Consider the following 10928-nt stretch of genomic DNA (forward strand, 5'->3'; position numbering starts at 1 on the left):
CAGACGCCTACCGACACCGGTCAGGTCGGCGAGGCTCCCGGCGGCCCCGAGCGGGACCACAGGTTGCGGAAGGCGTCCAAGTGAGCGGCGGCGAGAGGCGGAGGCCCCCGGGGTCGACTCCGCGGCCCCCGGGTCGGTGTGCGGGCCTCCAGAGCTCGATAAAGTAGTGGTGTCGCTAGCGGTCGAGAAGGCACTTTTCGACGCCTACTGCCACCCCCACATGGCGGTAGGCGCAAAACTGGAAAATCGCCGACCAGAAATGTCGCTTCGTATAATCGACGTTTTTTTTGACCACCATTTTCAGGTGTCGGAGGTGGGTCTGGACGAATACCAACACCATTTCTGGGGTTTCACAACCGCCCGGCTTCTCCGACATATGTTGGAAAGGAGTAGCGATCGAGCGACGGGGGCTGTCGGTAGGCGGCCGCGGGTTGCATGTGTGCCCGGGACAGCACCCCCATATCCAACTAAGGGGTGTCCCCCGGGGGCCAGGGGGACCTCGTCCAGGTCGGCCGGGCGCTTCCAGACGCCTACCGACACCGGTCAGGTCGGCGAGGCTCCCGGCGGCCCCGAGCGGGACCACAGGTTGCGGAAGGCGTCCAAGTGAGCGGCGGCGAGAGGCGGAGGCCCCCGGGGTCGACTCCGCGGCCCCCGGGTCGGTGTGCGGGCCTCCAGAGCTCGATAAAGTAGTGGTGTCGCTAGCGGTCGAGAAGGCACTTTTCGACGCCTACTGCCACCCCCACATGGCGGTAGGCGCAAAACTGGAAATCGCCGACCAGAAATGTCGCTTCGTATAATCGACGTTTTTTTTGACCACCATTTTCAGGTGTCGGAGGTGGGTCTGGACGAATACCAACACCATTTCTGGGGTTTCACAACCGCCCGGCTTCTCCGACATATGTTGGAAAGAGTAGCGATCGAGCGACGGGGGCTGTCGGTAGGCGGCCGCGGGTTGCATGTGTGCCCGGGACAGCACCCCCATCCAACTAAGGGGTGTCCCCCCGGGGGCCAGGGGGACCTCGTCCAGGTCGGCCGGGCGCTTCCAGACGCCTACCGACACCGGTCAGGTCGGCGAGGCTCCCGGCGGCCCCGAGCGGGACCACAGGTTGCGGAAGGCGTCCAAGTGAGCGGCGGCGAGAGGCGGAGGCCCCCGGGGTCGACTCCGCGGCCCCCGGGTCGGTGTGCGGGCCTCCAGAGCTCGATAAAGTAGTGGTGTCGCTAGCGGTCGAGAAGGCACTTTTCGACGCCTACTGCCACCCCCACATGGCGGTAGGTGTAAAATCGGAATAGACCGGACCAGGAATGTCGAGGGGGAAAAAATGACAAAGTCCTGGTGTGCCTAGCCTACGAGAAGGCACTTTGCGACGCCTACCGACATCCCCATGTGGCAGTAGGCGTAAAACTGGAAAATCGCCGACCAGAAATGTCGCTTCGTATAATCGACGTTTTTTTTGACCACCATTTTCAGGTGTCGGAGGTGGGTCTGGACAAATACCAACACCATTTCTGGGGTTTTCCAGTTTGAAAGTTTTATAAAACATGTTCGGTAGGAAGCACACTTTGGTGTGTCGGTTCGTCGGAGCAGCGACTCTTTGCCTCGTGGTGGTCCGGAACGTCTCTACGGGCTTGTCGCAAAGGCGTCAGAAAGTGGCATCTCCGCCGCCTAGGGCTGTCACCGTTATCGCTGTCGCCCCGCGCTCCAACTTGTTTTGATCCGCCGCCTTCGTTCCTGCCAACCGTGCGCCCGCTCATCGTCGTTAGGTTATAATACGTGGTACGTGTGTGTGCTTCTCCGTGGACCTAGGGCTGCTCGACGTGTCGAACGATATGTTGGAACAACTAACGGCTCCTTTTCCTGGTTCCATAGTCGTCGTGGTACCCGCGTCGTCAGCCATATCTATGTCCACCATGTTTAGCCGATACGTTTGCTGCAGCTTCTGCTTCCGCCTCAGCGTTCGCCGCTCTCAGCCGCCGCTGTTGTTGCTGCCGTTCTGCCATTCAACCACTACCTGCGAATCTTTCGATGATCGGCCGAACGACCCATCGCTGTGCGACCGATAAATCCTCCGGATTAGGGAGAAACGCCGCCGCTCTCTGCCGCCGTCGAACGGAAAAACGTACATTGTAACGAACGAACGAACGAACGAACGAATTAACGAACGAGCGAACAAACAAACAAAAATAGCCGCGGGGGATGCACTATGTAGATCCTGATCCCCTTGTAACCATACGTACGTTGTTCGATGCTCTCCCGTCCTGGAAGTCGCCGCAGCAAACAGGAGGATGAGCAGCAGCAGGCGCCGCCGCCGTAACCGCCGCCTGCCTGCCGCCTCCTACTCCTGTCAGCGTCCGATCTCACAGCCGTGTGAACGTTCGCTGACACCCGATTTCTTTCCGTCTGGCAAAACCTTGGACGTCCCGCTCGCGGTACACGTGCTGCAGCGACTTCTCGTCCGACAACGCATAAGCGTCGACGTCTGCCGCCGCATCTTCTGATACGTGGACGGTGATAGCGCTAGTCCCTTCTTGCGCCACCTCCACCTTTGTTAGCGCCAAAGAAGATCGATCGAGCAGTCGTGGTCGCAGTCGATTAACCCGTTTTCACCGTCCGCAGTTCCCAAGCCGCCGATCAAGTCGTTGCTCTTCTTGTTCGTTCTTCCCATACCGTCGATTTGCACGGCTGCCCGGATGAGCCCATCCTCTGTCCGGCGAAGCGCTCACGTCAGTGATCGATACTTGCACCGACAGTCCTCCCGCTCGCGACTCGGTGCTCGAATCGGACTCGTTCGTTTTTATCTCGATGCGATTGTGAAAAGGGGGACCGGTCGTCAATGTCGTGTGTGTCGACGATGTTGTTCGCCCGGTCCGCCGCGTTGTTGTCGTTTTTTTTTTTTTTTTTTTTCCCCTAACGTTCGCCGTCGCACGGACGAAAGGGTGAGAAAAAAAAAAGCTCGAAAAGCCGCCCAAAAAAATCGGACCGAGGAGCCGCTTGCGAGAACGCGCCATGTGCACGTTGTCTCTCCTCGGTTTTCCGAGCACGAACACGACGCCGGTCGGTCGGTCGGTCGACGAAGGCGACGACGAAGGTGACGGGAAAATTTACGCCGCCGCTGCCCTGGTCCAGCTCCTCCCCGATGACGGCTGTGATGTTGACGTTGACGTTGGCGACGACGACGACGACGACGGAGACGACGACGACGACGAGACGGCATCGATGGCGACCACGATGACGACGACCTCGACGAGTTCAGTCTGCACCTTGACCTCCGATGTCCGTGTGCACTGCCGTCGTGCTGTTTGTCGTTTGTCGTATGTATCGCTGTCAAGGGTGCCGTTGTCGTTGTTGTTGTCGACGTTGTTGCTTGCTCTCTCGTCTCGGTCGGTTGGTACGTTGATGACGACGACGACGACGAAGACGACGACGACGACGACGAGACGGCATCGATGGCGACCACGATGACGACGACCTCGACGATTCCAGTCTGCACCTTGACCTCCGATGTCCGTGTGCACTGCCGTCGTGCTGTTTGTCGTTTGTCGTATGTATCGCTGTCAAGGGTGCCGTTGTCGATGTTGTTGTTGTCGACGCTGTCGTCTGTTCTCTCTTCTCGGCCGGCTGTGACGTGGACGTTGACGACGACGACGACGAGACGGAATCGATGGCGACCACGATGACGACGACCTCGGCGAGTTCAGTCTGCACCTTGACCCTCGATGTCCGTGTGCACTGCCGTCGTGCTGCTTGTCGTTTGTCGTATGTATCGCTGTCAAGGGTGCCGTTGTCGTTGTTGTTGTCGACGTTGGTCGCTTTCGTTCTTTGAGTCTCGGTCTCGGTCCAAGTCAGGGGAGAAACAAAAAAGAGGCCATCAGCGCGGGCAGCGCGCTTCTACTGACGGCGAACCTCCTCGAAAAACAAATAAACACGTGCCCGTCGTTGTAGTTGTCTGTCTTATGTCGGTCGGTCGGTCGGTCGGTCTGTCGTTCTGTCGAAACAAAGTCCCAAATTCCAACGATACCTGGTTGATCCTGCCAGTAGTCATATGCTTGTCTCAAAGCTTAAGCCATGCAAGTGTAAGTTCACGCCACGCATTAGAACGGGCGAAACCGCGAATGGCTCAGGAACCGGACCTAATCCTCGGGACCGTATTCCTCCTCGGAGGCGATGGATAACTGTGGCAATTCTAGAGCTAATACATGTGACACAGGCCGCGATCGGTCGGCGCGCCGTCGTCGCCACGCCTCGCGCGCTGGCACCCGCGTCGGCCGTTCCGGGTCGCGGCGCTACATATTAGACTGAGACCGATGCGCGTCATTCCGTCCTCCCCGTCGTCGGCGTTCCGCTCGCGGGTCCGTTCGGTGGCGGGGCTCATAGGGCGGCGCGCTCCGCTTTGGTGACTCTGGATAACTCACTGGTCGATCGCACGAGCTTTCACGCCCGGCGACGGGTCTCTCGAGGGTCCGCCCTATCAACTGTCGACGGTCGGTTAAGTGCCTACCGTGGTTACTACGGGTAACGGGGAATCGGGGTTCGATTCCGGAGAGGGAGCATGCGAAACGGCTACCACATCCAAGGAAGGCAGCAGGCGCGCAAATTACCCACTCCCGGCACGGGGAGGTAGTGACGAAAAATAACGACGCGGGACTCTGTCGAGGCCCCGCGATCGGAATGAGTACACTTCAAATCCGTTAACGAGGACCAACCGGAGGGCAAGTCTGGTGCCAGCAGCCGCCGGTAATTCCAGCTCCGGTAGCGTATATTAAAGTTGTTGCGGTTAAAAAGCTCGTAGTCCGAACTCGGGTTCGTGGTCGCGCAAGCGGCCCCGGGGCGGCGGCGCCATCGTCCGTCGTTGACTTTGGTCGTCCGTTCGCATTCCGGCCCTTTCCGCCGGTGTCAACCGCTAGCATACCCGCCACGCGGTCCTGCCGGCGAGGTGGACGAGGAGGTCGTGATCGGGATCCGGGAAAAAAAAAACAAGTGGTCGTCGGTTCGGTTCCGGGAGTAGTCTAACGGGGGGTGGCTACGTGTGTGTGTTTGGGTGTGTTCATTCGCATCCCCGCACTCTGACCCCCGCGCTTCTCTCCCTCTCCCTTTCCGCGCGTTCCTCTTTTTTTTTGAACCCCCCGGTCCGCTCCGAGTCCCTGCTTCGTGTCTTGTCTGCGCGCGTGTTGCGGTCGGCGGTTTCTCCTCCAAGGGTGCTCTTAACCGAGTGTCCGCGGCGGCCGGTACGTTCACTTTGAAAAAATTAGAGTGCTCAGAGCGGGCTGTTCAAGCTTGCATACGATAAGCATGGAATGATGGAAGAGGGCCTCGTCTACGTCTGTCGGTCTCCGTCTACGGCGAGGCAATGATCGAAGGGAGCGGTCGGGGCCACTCGTATTGCGACGTTAGAGGTGAAATTCTTGGATCGTCGCAAGACGAACTGCAGCGATGGCGTGTGGCAAGCACGTTTTCCTCGATCAAGAGCGAAAGTCGGAGGTTCGAAGACGATCAGATACCGTCGTAGTTCCGACCGTAAACGATGCCGACCGGCGATCCGCCGGCGTTCGCTTCCATGACCCGGCGGGTAGCCTGCGGGAAACCAGAGTTCGGTTCCGGGGGGAGTATGGTTGCAAAGCTGAAACTTAAAGGAATTGACGGAAGGGCACCACCAGGAGTGGAGCCTGCGGCTTAATTTGACTCAACACGGGAAAACTCACCCGTCCGGACACCGGTAGGATTGACAGATCGATAGCTCTTTCTCGATTCGGTGGGTGGTGGTGCATGGCCGTTCTTAGTTGGTGGAGCGATCCGTCTGGTTGATTCCGATAACGAACGAGACTCCGGCCTGCTAACTAGTGCGCCGATGTCAGTGATTTTTACGGCGGGCTCGGCGTCCTCCGTGGCGCTCGGGTCCGGGTCGGTTTTCTCACGCACTTCTTAGAGGGACGGGTGGCAGAAAGCCACACGAGGCGGAGCGATAACAGGTCTGTGATGCCCTTAGATGTCCGGGGCCGCACGCGCGCTACACTGGAGGTATCAGCGGGGACTTCGCCCCGGCCCGAGAGGGTTGGGAAACCTCTGAACCACCTCCCGTGATAGGGATCGGGGCCTGTAACCAACCCCGTGAACGAGGAATTCCCGGTAGGCGCGGGTCAACAGCCCGCGTCGATCACGTCCCTGCCCTTTGTACACACCGCCCGTCGCTACTACCGATCGAACGGTCCGGTGAGGTCCTCGGATCTGGCCGACGACGCCGCCGGGCAGTGCGCGACGTGTCCGTCACGACACTCGTGCATCTACGCCTCGGCGTTCGATGCCTGGAGAAGACGACCGAACCCGATCGTTTAGAGGAAGTAAAAGTCGTAACAAGGTTTCCGTAGGTGAACCTGCGGAAGGATCATTACCGTTTTCCCGTTCGAGACTGGTTTGTTGTTTTCCGGCCTACCTCCTCTGTCTGTCGGCGTCAACGCCTCGAATGCGCGCAAACAAACCTATAAAAGGCGGAGCGAGAGATAGATTTGTGGTGACGCGGAGGTTTTTAAAGCCCCAGCTCTTCTTGCTTGCTTCCGCGTCTTACCACCTGTTTGTTTTTCGCCCACCGCAAGTGATGGCCGCTTCTTCTTTGCCTTGTCGCCGCTTTATCGTTTTTTGTTTTTTTGCAGCCGCTGTGCCACCGCCGCTAGCTAAAAACAAACTACTCGCGACATTGCAATGCCGTCACGCCTCCTCGCACAGACCTCCTCGCACACTACTAAATCTATATAAACAAAAACTAATATAAAAAACCCAAGTGCTGAACCCTGGACGGGGGATCACTCGGCTCGTCCGTCGATGAAGAGCGCGGCCAGCCGCGAGAACTGATGCGAATTGCAGGACTCAGTGAACATCGACACCTCGAACGCACATTGCGGCCCCGAGATCCCTTGTCTCGGGGCCACGTCCGGTCGAGAGGCGGAACGTTACATGTCTTTCTCCGTTAACGAAACGACATCTTGCCGTCCCCGTGCCCGCCCGGTCCTCGGCACGGTGGTAACCGGGACGTCGCAGGAGCGAGTGACGAGGGGGAAGAAAAATAAAAAAAGAATTGACTCCTTTCAATGTCTTTTTTTTTTTTAAAACCCTCTCCGGCCTCCTCCTTCGTCTCCCGCTGGCAGACCGCGGAGTCTTTTCCCTTTTCGACCGCGTGAAGAAACACTGTGGAGGAGGAGCAGGAGGAGTCTGTCCGAAAGCAGCCGAAGGGAGAACAAAACAAAAAAAAAAGCACCGACCTAACCGACTGCCGACGTAAGCGCCGCCTGCTCGTCTCGCTCTCTGCCTCATGAAGGTGTCTCTCAGCGACGCCTCGAGCAGCGCGACGAGCACGGCCGTCGCACCGTAAAAAGGTGGCCGCGTCGTAGGCAACGTCGGATGGGGAGGACCCACGCTTTTTTTTAATTGTTGGCTTCTTCATTTTCGGTCGGACGGGCGCTATATCGGCCAGCCGTCGTCACACGGAGGGTACCGATCGAGATTCCTCTCCTCCAAACACCACACTCTACTAAAAACCGCCGCCCTCGGCTCGGACGAGACGACCCGCTGAACTTAAGCATATCGCTAAGCGGAGGAAAAGAAACCAACCGGGATTCCCTTAGTAACGGCGAGTGAACCGGGAGAAGCCCAACGCCGAATCCCGTCGCAAGTTAAAGGCTTCGGGACGTGTGGCGCATGGGTCGAAGGCAGCCGTTCGTTTTCGTCTCGCATAGTTCGGAGTTCCCTCGATCGGGGCCGCCCGCGGCGGGTGCCAGGCCCATTCGGTGCGGACGGCGAGCGACGGCCTTCGATCCGAGAGTCGGGTTGCTTGGGAACGCAGCCCAAATCGGGTGGTAAGCTCCATCCAAGGCTAAATACCGGGACGAGTCCGATAGTCGACAAGTACCGTGAGGGAAAGTTGAAAAGAACTTTGGAGAGAGAGTTCAAGAGAACGTGAAACCGCCCAGGGGTAAACGGGTGGGACCGCTCACCGCGATCGCGGGGGGACTCAGTCCGGTGCTGCCTAGGCTCGAGCCCAAACTCGATGTGTGTTCTTGAAAGAGAGGCCGTCGCGGCACAGGTCGTCGTTCGTCGTGTCCGCGGGGAACTCGTTCTCCGCGGGCCAGCTTTTGTGCCCGCGTCGCCGACGAAGGAGACGGGCCGCGTGGATAGCGGGAAGGGAAACGTGGTGACGACCGCGGCGTCGGTAGGTGGCTGCGTCGGTTGGCTGCGACGGAGGGGACTCGTCCTCTCGATCGCTGCTGCCGCCGGGCCCTAACCCGCCGCATCCGTCGCCGCCGCTTCTTCTTTCCTCCTGCTCCCTCCGCGCGCGACTCCGCTGCACCCGTCCCCTTCTCATCGCTCGGCGTAATCATGGCGCGGGCGCTTCGGCGCGACCTCCGCGCGGCCGGCACCGGACGCACTTCCCCTCCGGTCCGTCGTCGCGACCCGTTCCCGGCGTGCAGGTCGAACACGCGGGTTTTTTTCCGTAGGCGGCAGGCGTTTCATCACCCTGAAAACCCCCGTCTTCCCACCTTGTGAAGTCGGGGGCCACCGGCCGTCGGGCCCGCGAACGTAACTGCCCCTTTCTGCCGGGAACGGAGGAAATCTGACACGATCCGTTACACGTGGCGAGCCGGTCCGTTTTGATCCCGCCGGAAGTCGCGTGCGGGCGACGCACTCTGTGTGTCGCTCCTTAGGCGCCCCACCGTCTCGGGCGCGTGCGCGATGAGAGGCGGGATAGGACTGGCGCGGCCTCGCCGTCACGCACCTCGCCGACGTTTCGGGTTCTTGTCGGGGGCAACCCCGCCCGCGCCCGTTTCCGTTTCCGGAGAGGTCGCTCGGCGACGCTTTTTTACTCGAGCCGCCCGCCACCCCGGGTCAGCGACGTGCATCGGCAACCCACCCGACCCGTCTTGAAACACGGACCGAGGAGTCCTGGCCGTTCGCGAGTCGTAGGGGCCACCTCTGACTAACCCCGAAGGCGAAGCGAAAGCGAGAGAGCGTGTAGGAGGGCGTCGATCGGGAGAGGTGTCGTGGCAAAGTCGTCCGGGGGTCGTCGGGGGGTGTCGTCGGTCTCGTGCCGTCGTCTTCTCCTCGCCTCACCCGCCTCCGAGCCGTGCCCGATCCCGCCGGCGCGGCGTTTTCGGCCTTCCGCCGTCGCTGCTGCGGTGCCCGCAACTTTTCCTTTTTTCTCTCTTCCCGAGAGAGATAGGGAGAGGGAAGGCTCGTGGCTGACGTGCGGTTGTTTTTCCCTCCTCCCCGAGAGGGGACCGGCGCATCTTCCAAAAAGGGGAATTGCCGGGCGCCAGCTTCCATATCCTCCTTCCGCCCATCGGTGAGATCCCGCGGCTTGAACTAGTCCTATTTTGTCGTCGAGTTTAGGCGCTGCGCGCGGGCGCATCACCCCGGGTCGGTTTCCCCTTTTTCCGAGTACGACTCGGCCGACTCTGGCGTAGCGAGCGACCAGGGACCCGAAAGATGGCGATCCACGCCCGGTCGGGATGAAGCCAGAGGAAACTCTGGTGGAAGTCCGAAGCGCCTCTGACGTGCAAATCGATCGTCGGAACCGGGTGTAGGGGCGAAAGACCAATCGAGCCGTCTAGTAGCTGGTTCCCTCCGAAGTTTCCCTCAGGATAGCTGGCGCTCGATCGTCGCAATTCCATCCGGTAAAGCGAACGATTGGAGGCCCCGGGGCCGTTCACGGCCTCGACCTACTCTCGAACTCGGAACGGGTGGAACGGGCCGACTCTCCCGAACGACGGAGCCGACCCATCCGGCCGCCGCCGCCAGCACGCTTCGCTGGGCGGTTGGTCACCTCGAATGCGAGTGCCAAGTGGGCCACTTTTGGTAAGCAGAACTGGCGCTGTGGGATGAACCAAACGTCCGGCTAAGGTGCCTAACGCGACGCCCATGAGATCCCCGAAAGGGTGTCGGTCGATATAGACAGCAGGACGGTGGCCACGGAAGTCGGAATCCGCTAAGGAGTGTGTAACAACTCACCTGCCGAATCGACCGGCCCCGAAAATGGATGGCGCTGGAGCGACGGACCGATGCCGGACCGTCGCGGCGAGGAGCGATGAACTTTCGCGCCGAAACGATGCCGCGACGAGTAGGAGGGCGCCGCGGCGAGCACGGAAGCCTAGGGCGCGAGCCCGGGTGGAGCCGACCGCGGGTGCAGATCTCGGTGGTAGTAGCAAATATTCGAACGAGACCTTCGAAGACCGAAGTGGAGAAGGGTTCCGTGCCAACGGCGGTCGAGCACGGGTCAGTCGGTCCCTAAGACGCGGGCGAAAGTCTTCCCGAAAGGCGCCGGATCCGTTATGAAAGTGAAAGGAAAGCGAATCGAATCGAATCGAATCAAAAGCCCAAACAAAAAAAAAGCGGCCGGCCTCCCGTCGAAAGGGAATCGGGTTAATATTCCCGAACCCGGACTCGGAGAGGGCCCGGGGGTGGCGACGCTGTCGGCAGCGATGTCGGCGGCGCCCGTCGCTTCCCGGGCGAAACCGCGGTGACGCAAGCGAGCCCGGAGACGTCGCCGGGAGCCCCGGGAAGAGTTCTCTCTTCTTCGTAAAGGACCATGTCCGTGGAATCGGCTCGTCCGGAGATACGGAAAAGGTACCTGTAGAGCGCCGCGGCTCGGGCGGCGTCCGGTGCGCTTTCGGCGGCCCTGGAAAATCCGGGTCCGGTTTTCGCAGCTCTCGAGTCGGTCCGTACCCACCATCCGCAGCAGGTCTCCAAGGTGTACAGCCTCTCGTCGATGGCATCAATGTAGGTAAGGGAAGTCGGCAAAATGGATCCGTACCTTCGGAAGAAGGATTGGCTCCGAGGACCGGGTCGGTCGGGCCGTGCCCGCGCGAAGCGAGGAACCGGTACGGGGCTGTAGCGTTCGCTCCGTTCGCGCTTTGCGGCGAAGGCATAGGGGCCGCGGCGGTCCGTT

The 10928-nt window shown here is 60.2% G+C and overlaps 1 non-coding gene and 2 pseudogenes across 1 annotated transcript; all 3 read left to right on the top strand.

Moving 5' to 3' along the window:
- Positions 1-4013: 4013 nt before the first annotated feature.
- On the top strand, positions 4014-6383 carry LOC145276107 (small subunit ribosomal RNA; annotated as a pseudogene).
- A 393-nt stretch (positions 6384-6776) lies between these two features.
- On the top strand, positions 6777-6934 carry LOC145276105 (5.8S ribosomal RNA). The gene has a single exon (XR_013867838.1). It is a non-coding gene; the product is annotated as a 5.8S ribosomal RNA (ribosomal RNA).
- A 594-nt stretch (positions 6935-7528) lies between these two features.
- Positions 7529-10928, top strand: LOC145276103 (large subunit ribosomal RNA; annotated as a pseudogene; the record flags this gene model as incomplete).

This window comes from Euprymna scolopes, unplaced genomic scaffold, assembly GCF_053919585.1.
Source record: "Euprymna scolopes isolate OS-2025 unplaced genomic scaffold, ASM5391958v1 sca720, whole genome shotgun sequence".
Classification (NCBI taxonomy): Eukaryota; Metazoa; Mollusca; class Cephalopoda; order Sepiida; family Sepiolidae; genus Euprymna; species Euprymna scolopes.